The sequence below is a fragment of the Limulus polyphemus genome, unplaced genomic scaffold, assembly GCF_000517525.1.
Source record: "Limulus polyphemus unplaced genomic scaffold, Limulus_polyphemus-2.1.2 Scaffold201, whole genome shotgun sequence".
Taxonomy (NCBI): domain Eukaryota; kingdom Metazoa; phylum Arthropoda; class Merostomata; order Xiphosura; family Limulidae; genus Limulus; species Limulus polyphemus.
The window spans coordinates 727,792-739,901 of NW_013665811.1; the positions used below are offsets into that span (position 1 = coordinate 727,792).

General features: G+C 35.2%; 1 long non-coding RNA gene across 1 annotated transcript in view; it reads left to right on the forward strand.

Moving 5' to 3' along the window:
• The window catches only part of LOC111085013, an 83,659-nt gene that overhangs the window by 52,853 nt on the left and 18,696 nt on the right, over positions 1–12,110 (forward strand). The window contains exon 2 of the long non-coding RNA XR_002609875.1: positions 1,662–2,625. This is a non-coding gene — a long non-coding RNA (uncharacterized LOC111085013). The remainder of the gene's footprint in view (positions 1–1,661; positions 2,626–12,110) is intronic.

The following is a 12,110-nucleotide window of genomic DNA, read 5'->3' on the forward strand; positions in this document are numbered from 1 at the left end:
CCTTCACAGTACCTTATGTAGTGTTTTACAAAAGTTTTGGGTCCAATATACCAAGCCATTTTTGCCCGGCATGGCCAGGTGGTTAGGGCTTTTGACTCGCAATCTGAAGGTCTCGGGTTTAAATCCCCGTCTCAACAAACATCCTCGCCTTTCAGCCGTTATAATATGAAGGTTAATCCAACTATTCGTTGGTAAAAGAGTAGCCCAAGAGTTGGCGGTGAGTGGTTATGACTAGCTGCCTTCCCTCTAGTCTTTCACTGCTAAATTAGGGATGGCTAGCGCAGATAGCCCTGGTGTAGCTTTGCACGAAATTCAAAAACAAACAAGCCAAGCCATTTTGTTGAAGGCTGGCAAGAGAATAGTAAAAATAATAAGAAGAAGATTTATAAACGTTTCGTTTTGAGCGGATTTTCTTTTCCTTGTAAGTCTAGCATGCGTGCTTTTTGTGCATTTTTATATGTGTACAGACTTAGCAATCAATAGTAAAGGTTTTAAATGTTGTTTGAACTGAATCTTTACTGTTTAAGGTGCTTTTTGCCTGAACGCTTTGATAGGGTTTTGCGATCCCTATTATGAACCATTATCGTGGCTCATGATAAACAGTATCACATAACACAAATATAAACTTAGTACACTCATTGTTTTATTTGATTATGTTGAAGTATTTTTGATCAAGTAGATTGAAACGTTTCAAAAGTACAAAGTTTTTTGGATATATTCTTAATATTTCCAGTATAAAGCCAGTTATAATGCATGAAAATGCAGACTGTGTGTGCATGTAGTACTGAAGGCACGAATTAACACTGTGATGGTGAGGTATGGTTGCTCTCCTCTGTGCTGGACTTGTATCTGAAGAAAGTGAAAAGGGATTTGAGATGTTGATATTAATTTCTTTGATTTGTTTGTTTGAAGTTAAGCACAAAGCTACACAATGGACTATCTGTGCTCTGTCCACTACGGGTATTGAAACCCGGTTTCTAGCGTTGTAAGTCCGCAGACATACCGCTCTGCCACTGAATGGCTCTATTGTTGGGGAAAAAAATTTGTGCCTGGATGGCATTCAATCTATTTTGGATTACTGTTGTGGGCACACTACTCTATAGTCTTGTCTCCATTTTTTTTCTTTTTGGACCCAAGCTCTGTATTTGTATAACAACCGAATATTAGGGGGAAGAATGTGGTGGGGTTAGCTATAGATCATCATTACAGTCATGACGACCTCATAGAGCACAGCTGAGGTATAAATCAAGTTCGAGACTTAGGATGCCTGCATTGATCGAGCTGTCCCCAGGTAGTAGGCATCGTGTTCTACAGACAGATTGAGCATGAACTCACATAATCTGTAGGCATTGAGCTTGAACACAGGATTATTTTTGAATTTTCACACTGGTCTTAAAGAGAATTTCAGGATAGTATTTTAGTAACTAAGATATTACAATTTTAACCTTGACCGAGATTTTCTGATCAACCAGAATTATTTTCATCCTGCATTTTCAATCCAGCCTTTTTCTAGTTAAGATCCAATTCATAACCCTTCTGGCTATTTTTATTTTCAGCTAGCCAGATATGGACGATATTATCTTAATTGTTGCTTCCAATCCAGATCTCTGCATAATATGGTGCAAGAATTATTGATGAATCTTTTCTTTTTGACATTTCAGATGTTTCCCGTTATTGTCAGGGACTCCAGGGGCTGGCCACACATTCATGTCTTCAGAGCCTATAAATGAAGACACATTGCTTGATGATGCATTCGACATGAAGATGGAGGAGGCTATAAACATTCTTGTCCTCCAGGCTCCGGAAACATTGTAAAATCCCACCGTTTGCCTTACTTGTGATATTCCAGCTGACAGAGCTTAAAAGTGAGGGTTCTGGCTAACCCTTAACATTCAGTGTGCCAACCATCTAGCCCATTAATCCTACACGAAATCCAGCTCCTCTAGCAGTTAAAAAGAGGACCAAATCCAAATTAAAGTCCTAAGTAGATCCAGAGCACCAGGAAAAGAACTTCAAGTGCCCCTTTGGGGGGTTGTTTTGTAAAACATAATGACTTTAAAATGATGAGTGCTTACCTCCAGTGAGACCTTCACACCTCTCATCCTTACAATACCTTCCAAGAGTTATGTCATTGTTGGAAGTCATCGAAATAAAAAAGTCACTCCATGACTTTCACCAACACTCCAAACATGATGACAAAGTTGCACACTGACCATGGAAATGGTAGCTAAGACATTGACCTTCAACATTAGCATCAGGGCATCTGTATTATTGGCAACAAGTTCTCCTAAAGCTCCAGAGATGAGGACAAAAAAATTGTAGCTTCCCATCAAGACCCCAACCAAGGTAAAAGGGCAGTTGATGCTGAAGCAGGTAGAGTTCTTTAAATGACACTGGCAAGATGAAGCAGTCATGTGAACAGAGGCTTTGTCATTATATAATCTAGGAATGCTATCTGCTGAAATGCAGAGAGAAAACAAGGGATGCCATCCCCAAGAGGATCTGTTGAGAACTTGTATGGCTCTTTCGCAAGGGACAGGGGGATTACTTCTTTCTAGACCACCATGGCGCACTGAAAATTAACCACTGCATAGGGGGGGGGGGTTGCTGTCAAGGTTTCTATAGGTAAGCAACTTCTTCCCTATAAATCATATATATAACTATAGTATGATTTTATTCATGTATTTATTTTCATTTATAGTGTATATATGTATATTTTGTTTATTACAAAGGGTTTAGTTCATAGTGTGTACACGTATATTTCAGTAGTGTAATTATTTTAAGTGTTTTATTTTATTTTGTATGTGTATTTTAGGTTAAATTTAGTGTAAAAATTCTAGGTTAGTATGTATACAGATTTATTTTAATTGTGTGCACATTTATGTTCTTTCTGCAGGATGGTCATTGTTTGATGTAATTTTCTTGTAATAGTAAAAGGTTCATTATGTGTTGTTCTTTGTAAATGGTTTTTCTTTTTATGTTTTACATTTCATAGTTTTATTGATAAGAGGTTATTTGCTGAACTGTGTTTTGTTAAAGGGTTTTATCTTATGCATTTGTTAAAGGGTACGTTTCCTAGCAGCACTGTGATAAAGGTGTTTTATGTTTTTCTGTATTAAAGGGTTGTTTTTGTGTGTAATACAGATAATTTTCTTGGTTAAAGGATATAATTTTATGTACAGCCATTTCTTCTATGTATTAAGGGTACTTGCATGTACAGTGGTGGAAAAGTGATTGCATCATTCAATTTTTTTCACACTTTTCTTGGTTCCTATAATTTTTTACAAGATTGTGCATTGTGGAATTGCCAGAACTATTGTAAAATGGTTATGGACATTGTATGGTATAACCTAAATCACATTTCAATCATATAAACACATATATGCATCTTTGTTAACAAACCAGCCATGATAAACGTATTACAGCACTTGATCAACAAATACAAAACTTTTCTCTGAGTAAAAAAACTTAGATTTAAAGATAATACCACTGAAGTAACTGACAAAAGTGGTCACAGTGTCTGTTTCTTGTGTTAATATTAGGTTGTACCTCCTCTAGCATTGATGACTGCTTGATGTGAGTGCGTAGAGTACACGAGGGACTGAATATTGACAGGGGTGAGTTCATGAGGCACATGCAGATTAGGGCATCCTGCAGTTCCATGGTGTTTCTCGTTTTCTTCTCTTGCACTTTGTTACCCATTACCATCCACCAGTTTTTGATAGGGTAGAGATCTGGGCTGTTGCTTGGCCAGCATAATGTCTTGATCTTAACACTTTAAAGATAACCCTTCATCTGAAACAATGAAATAAAGCCAAAGACATCTTTTTCAATTCAGAGTAGAGTAAAATTCCATGTTTACTGCATAGAGTACATGAATATTATCAACCAATTTTTTTACCCCTGTGGTATGGATAAGAGCCATCCTGAAATGTTCACTGGTCAGCTACACTGCCCCTGAATTGTTGGCTTTAACTAGACTCGAGGATCTTGATGTATTTGTCAGAATTGACAGAGCCTTTCACAAAATGCTAGCATCTACCTCCTTGTCAGAGATATATCCCCATGTCACCTGACCCTGTAGATGTTTTACAATTACATTCAAACATGCTGGATGAAATGCTTCACAACATCAGTGTTGTACAAATTGCTTCCCATCAGACTCGAGAAAGTTGAACTTTGATTCATCTGAGAATATCACTTTGCTCCCTATTGCCTCAGTCCATTCAGCATGTTCTTTGGCCCAGTTAATCATAATTTTTCTCATCTTGCTGGAAGATTGTCTAAACACAAGTGAGACTAGACAAAGTTCATGGTGACAGTTATCCCTGAAGTTTGCTGCCATGCTCTTTTGAGATCTGTGGACAAAAGTTGACGATTCTGCAGGTTCTTGCATTTCAGAACATAATCATCAGCTGCTGTTGAAGCTTTCTTCCCACCCCTTCCTTTCTGCTGCTCCATATCTCTACACACAGTGACTTACAGTAAACTGGTTAAATTTAATTCTTGTAGCAATCTGCCTCGTGAAATATCCATTATTGCTAAAAAAAACAATGATTACTTTTTTCTGTGGAGTTAACTCGCAACCCTTGACCATGGTAGCATCACACTCATGTTGTAGCAGATAGGCTTATAAACTGACTTTCAGAAATAACCTCTACTTATAGCCAAAAAATAACTGATACAATAACCACACAGCTTATGAAGCTGCTGAAGTAATAATTAGATAATAGTGCATCATCCATGAAACATATTTGTACCTACATGCATTAAGATCTCAAAACAGATGATGATTCCAAAGAAAGATGTGAAAAAATTGGGTAATGCAATACATTTTTCTGCCACTATAGTTTCTGTGTTCTTTCTAGGTTTAGTGTAGCATGTTAGATCACACCATCCTAAATGGGTGAATTAGCTGTTGAAACATTTTATTTTATTCTAATGCTGTTTAAAGCTGCTTTTAGTGAGACTTGGTAGTGTCATTAGGCAAGTGTTTTTGACTGGGGCAAAAGTGGGTTGTTTTGACATATTGAGTAACACAAAATCAAAATTTGATTTCTTTTGTAGTTTTAGAATTAGAAATTGCCTAGTAATAAAGGATGGGGGGATTTGGGTACAAGATGGTACCATGTGCTAGGTTCTCACCCATATTTAAGATGCCCATTTTACAAAATTTCTGTTTTTCTTTCAGTTCAGAGAGTTGTGCAACAATTCAACTTTCATTACTTTTGTGTACATCATACTCATATTTCCTGTTTTGTCATTAAACATGCTCTCTTGCATTGAAAATAATTGTAACTTCACCCTGACATTTTAAGACAGACAACTCTCTTTACTGTCTGTGAATCCATACCACTAAGCTTGAATGCATATGGCTCTAGGTCACCTGAGCAAAGAGCATGGCATTAACAACTTGGCTTTGTTATTGCGTTTTTTATTTAGAGCCAGGTTCTCCCATGTAAAGCAAGGTTTTGGAGTTTTCATAAAGATTAAGATATGCCAGAGTTCTCCTAGAGATTTAGCACTTCCTTTTGTAACTGTAAAGGTTAACTTCAGGGGTTGCTTTTATTTAAAAATGTTCACTTTGTTTTTCTTTTAATGTGAGGGAGGAGGACACAGTGGATTGAGTGAGAGAAAAGCAATAAAGTTTTTTTTTTCACATCTCTCTCTTACTGGTTCAACAAACCCACAACAAACATTTGCCCTTGTTTTGTACCAGTGTATTGGGTTTGTCTTGTTTTTATTCAATAAGAAATGTGGTTTCTTCATTGTGCTTATTGACTCCTTCTTTGTTGATAAATGTAGTCAGAGTATTGAGAAGTAAACAAACCAATACCCTGTGACATGGTATGTTTTGAACCTTGTATTCGTGGGCACTAACTGTCTGCCTAACAGGAAATTTATGTACCAGAGATATGCCACATAGTTAACAACTCAAAAAGGAGATACAAAACACATGCTTCAAACATGCTAGAAAATTGCACATTCATATTCACTAAGGTAGAGTTCCTTGGGTATGTTGTGAACCATGATGGACTCAAGACGGACCCTGTTAAGGTAGCAGCTTTCAATAACTGGGCTGGCCCACATCTTGGAAGAAAGTTTATAGCTATTTTATTACTGGTAAAGCTGCATCTCCATCTGCACTGACTAGTTTGGATGTTTCCCTCAAGTAACGTAATAATTTAAGTCAACTAGTCAGCATGGTAGCCTGCTGGATCACAGCACACCAGGAGTTCAAGTACAAGTTTCAGCATTGTCCTAGTAAGGTGAATGGTAAATCAAACAGACCATCATTACATTCTGTGCAAGCAAAACTAATCACTCAGTGTCTTATCTTTGACTGTCATATAGTGCATTGATGGCAGATGCACCGATTCAATTGTACTGACATCTGGGCCCATCAGTGAAAATCAACAGATCCACAAGTAGAATGACTAAACTATCTGGATAATGTTAACCAGTTGAACAGCAAGTAGCCACCATTAATTATGGGCATTTCATGGCTAACGTACTGATCAGTAGTAGTCACACAATCTGACATTTATATCATCAATTAAAGTTATAAGACCGTATACTCTGTCAGTCCTACTATTCACACAGCTAGTTTGGTATCAAAACTCTCTAGACAGGAATTTTTTACATATTACACAACACCAAACTGGGGAGTACCAAAAAATACAATACACCACAATAAACCTTTCTTACTGCTTCTGTTGCCAAAATCTTTGCAGGATGTTTAGCAGTGTTGCAGGCACTGAATGATGTTTACAACCAAACAGTAGAACTAGCCCTTAAATGGTGAACCATGAACTCACATCATGAAAAAATCTTCTTGGACATCACTGGAATTATCTAAGAAACAGATTTGTCAGTTACAACATATACAAATTGATCATTTTACATTGTACACCAAAGCTCATGACATAATCAGGAGCAGGGCTCAGACAGTATGGGGTGTACTGTAGTAACAGCAGCTGATTTCTTGCTTTAGAGTACTCATTGAAATACAAACAGAACAAACTTTAACAGTCATTTCTTTGAAGGGCTGCATCAATATCTGAAACTAGTGAAGGTTCAGACTCCATTATGTCATTCTTAATTGTATATATCTTTATGAGAGGGCTGCACAGATATTTAAGCCTATCAGGGCCATAGAGTACCTTTCAGGTGTGAGTACAGTACACAACTGCATACAAGATTTCAAAATTTAAGTACGAATAACAATTCTAACTTTATTTCTACAATTTTTAGCTCAAAAATATTTTAGAATTGATATTTTGTCATTTTGTAACGTTTATCTACATTAATTAACAAAGAAAAATGGGAAAAAAAATTAAACCAATTTCTGCACATCTATGAAAAATCTTACCTATAAACAATGTAATTAGCGATATTTTTATAGAATATTTATGCCTGTATCACTTGAGAATATAAGTATCCAATGTTGTTTCTCATGTGAATTTTCTTCCTCTGTTTAAGTATTTACTATTACAGCTCTTGGTGTTCACTCTTTTATAATGTCACAGTGTGTGTGGTCTAAACAATTAATATAGTACAGTTTTGAAAACAGTTACAGACAAAGTAAATACCGTTGGATATAGTACATTACAAACTATTTATGTGAATGTCGAATATATAAAGTGGTATGAGCAGTAATTTAAGGTTTTATGGCAAAATGACTAGATCTGAGCTCCTATGGGGACGAACAGTGTAATCTAATAAGAAGTTTTGATGACTAAGGAGCAAACCACTGATCTGGGAATTTTTTATCATTTTTCTAACATTCTTTTTATTTTTGCAAATGTTTTGCATTAAATTATAAAGCTATAAAAGTTTTTTCTATGACAAGTTATTAGGCAAACTTAGGTTCAGCAAGTACAGTAGGCAGTGGCAAAATATGCTGAAGACAGAAATTCTTATTTATTGAATATTATTGTTATACTTATTGTATTCAAACAGTGCACATAAATAGAATAACTTGTAATTTATGGAAAATAAACTACATTTTTATAAATATGCTTATATTGACAAAGAGTATTGCTAACAAAAAGGTAATGTTAATGCTGTTGTGAAAGGTCAGGTCCTAGGTCACTGATAATTGTTTTTTTAGTTTTCTCCATGTTTTTTACAGCTTATAGCTAGTAGTGTTGAAATCAGCAAAGTAAAGTATCAAAACAAATTTATTAATAAATTATCAATCGTGTTGAAATTGAATGGATATACAAAATTGAATGTTTTGATCAACAATACTAAAATGCAGTTCTAAAACAGTATTTTTGAATATTTTTCTTTTTCAAAACAATCTCATAACAAATTCTGGAAATTTAGCAACAAATAAGTTTTGTGCAACTTGGTTTAGTGTTTCCACTGTGAGAAGGAGAAAACAAAGATATATCAATGAAACCCCTCCAATCTGGAAAGGATTAAGCAGATCTTGCCAAAGTTATCATTCTACAGTGGACTAATTGGGAGAACCATTTCCTATAACTTATGATGGCTTATCAAACTACTAAACTATTGGATGTTTATTAAATTTGTTACTATTTGGCCAAGAAATAACAATCTTTGTAGACATCACGTATAATATTCTGCTTTGTACCTAAGTTCTTAAGTGTTTGTTCACAAGTTATGTGGAATGTTTATGACTGACTTTAACCAAAACATCAAACTGCCAATTTCTGCATTCAAATAACTGACAGTTTCCTCAGCAACTTGGTACAAGAGACACTAGAAAAGAAAGATTAAGCATATTCACCAGTTGCAGCTTTCTTCAGCTGGATGTTGACACCATATCTCTGATTTATGTTATAGTAGTTCCTATTTACCAGCTACTTTCATCCATCAAAAACAGTGAGCCAAAAACCCTGCTAAGTTAAATGGTCAACACAACAGGTCATCCCTGATAGAGGGCTTTGTTAAAGGACGTGTTGTATGGAGACAACATAGGAATACAAAATCTGCTGCCTCATGAAATAGTACAACCATGGTTGAACAGGAAGAGGAGTGACTGGCTCAAGTATGCACTTTCAAATCTTTGTGAAACTCAAGGTTGTGTTGCTGGACCTTTAATGTTAATAGAACTGAAGAGAATTATTCAGAGTAACAGTTGAGTTGAAAACCAATTGGGAAGACCTCCATAAGGCTCAAGAAAATCTCCAAAGAGCTAGGGACATTCTCTTCCATGTTTCAAAAGATGACTTTGATTATCAGATGCTCTAGAGAACTTCCTTCAAAATATCAAATCATAGCAGCTCCGTTATATTTATTATAAATAGCTCATTTTGTTTCATTTCTGTTTTTTGCTTATCATTTCAGCATATTTAAGTTAATATTAAATATTTGCCATTTTAACTTCTTTTCTTTTTTTCTCAAATCCATCTGACATTCATCTCTTTTCATCTTTATTTTATTTTACGTTTTGTTTAACTGCAAATCTTTACTCCTTTCCAGACTAAAGGGTGTTCAGTTCACTCTTAATGCACACTCGCAACTCAGCATTAAGAATTTTATTGAAATATATAAAACTATATTCAAACAATACTTTACTCAAATATCTTGGAAATTGATATTTTATTATTATTTAATGCTTAGGTAGTTTATTTCATCAACAAAAATTAGAGGTGAATTGACAATTACACAGATATGGATATATCAGGCCAATAGTAGCACTATCAGCAAATATTGGTAGGGTTGTTTTTTTTTGGCTAGTGTGTTTACTGCGTTATTCGGAATCATGGTTACCGATAGTGGAAAATAAATTAGTTTTGTAAATATTAATGTTTTTCATGCTGCTGGCAATTTTTGAATTTACATAGGTATGGGAAAATTGATTAATTATTTTTGGAAATATTATCGGTAATGGTTGATAATAATATATAAATATTTATTATCAGTACTATCGACAAAAAGTGTATTGGCGCATGGCTAACAAAAAGTATTTTTTAAACTTTTCAAACTTATAGATTAAAAATATTGCTGTTTCCTAAACTGTGTTTATTTCTCCTAATCAAATGTCGGCATTACTTTTTAGTTTCATGTTTCGTGACGTTCTGTTTGTTTAACACATAGATATAAATAACGCTAGATTGGCCAGTCACTACTCTTTATCATTGAGGAGCATGTGCGCATGCGACCGCCATTGCTATGTGTTGAAGTTCGAATTGGCAGACACTGTAAAGTGGCTAAGAGTGACAGACGTTCATCTAAGTCACGACCCGAAAGAACGAAGGGAAGACAATGCTATGACATTAACTGTTACACGTACCGGACCAAGAGTGGAAGGCGGAGGGTGTTACATTCGACAAGTAAATATAACCTTTTTTTATAATATATTAAGTTACAGTGGACGACATTGCCGTGGACGGGGTGCCGACATCGAACTGCCATTGATATTTACATCTAGTTTCAAAGTATGTATGCGAATATTTTTTGGAAGGCATTTCACCTACACAAGTCGGCATGACACTTTGACAGCTTTTGATTTAAAATGCTGACAGTATTAAGTACTCACATAAGTTGAAATAATAATCAACAATATTCTAATGTCGCCTGCTGGCCAGTCAGGTTATACAGAGACGCCAGCAAAACATACTCAGTCTACAGATGCAAGTTCTGTGTACATTCACTTTGATGCTATCAATGAATGTCAAGATAGAAGTTTATTAGATATACAACTTTGCTTAATGGATGAGAGAGGAAATTTGTTTTAATTTGTGTGGTTTAAGACAAGTCTAGTCTGATCAGTGATGTTATGGGAAAATATTCAAACAGGTGGCCTCTTCCAATCCAAATTCCTTGAGCTATCAGTGTCATTATGATAAATAATTAGTATATAGTACAAGTGGCCCAAAATATTTTGCATTGCCTGAACAAAAAATAATCAAAACATTAATATATCTGTGGGCCTGGCATGGGAGATGGTTAGGGGGCGCTCGACTCGCAATCTGCGGGTCACGGGTTCGAATCCTTGTACCACCAAACATGACCGCCCTTTTAGCCATGGTGATTCAATGCGATTCGTTGGTAAAAGAATAGTCCAAGAGTTAGCGCTGGGTGGTGGTGATGCTAAATTAGGGACGGCTTGCGCAGATAGCCCTCGTGTAGCTTTGCGCGAAATCCGTAACAAACAAACAATAATATAACTGTGATACATATATAGAAGAGTGTGTATAACAGAGTGAACCTAGTTTTATTACACTATATATCATGTCTTTTATTTTGTCACATTTAACTGTAATGTGTGTGTGAAATATCAGTTAAGTGTGTTAGATGTATGAATGTTTTGCACATTGCCGATTGTGTGTTTGCATGTTCACATGAAAATAAAGTACTGCAGAAATGATTCTCACATGAAATAGCAGAATTTGGCAGCATATAATTATGAATTGTATATTTAATGGTGTAAATTGTTGATTATGCTGTAGATAAATATATTCCTGCAGTGTTCTTGAAACTAATCCACTGTAGTGTTCTGTACTCAGTTGGAAAAGACAGGCCTGTGAAAAGACATGCCTGTGTCTTTGGTGTTTCTCTACTTAATCATGTTTGTAAAATTACTCTGTGGCATACATTACCTACATGGCTGTTTTCTGGAAAAAATCACGTATTGAGGAAAAATTGGATTTATAATTTAATTCTTTTGATTTACTGTTATAAATGCTGGTAGACTAAAATTATTGCACAATTGTAAATTTATACAAGTTGAAAGAGGACCATTATGGACTGTATTGAACTGACCATGATGGGAAAATATACTGGTCATAAAATTTTAGGTATGTACATGGTAGAGTAAGATGCACAGGTACTTACAGAAAATATTGTACATGTGTTATGGTATACAGATTATACAACGCCAGACTAATGAAATGGTGATGAAAAGTGACACGTCTAATGTGTTTTAATTATTTAAGTATATACCAATAAAGTTGACTTTTTTAAAACTTACAACTTTATTTGCGTGTGAAAGTTTATATAATTTGTGATTTCATAACTTGTCATATTTTTCTCAACATCAATTACATATTTCAGATCAAATGTAAACACTATATATTTCATGTTTTAATCTGCACGTGTACTACACCGGTAATATATGATTTTCATGTAAAATA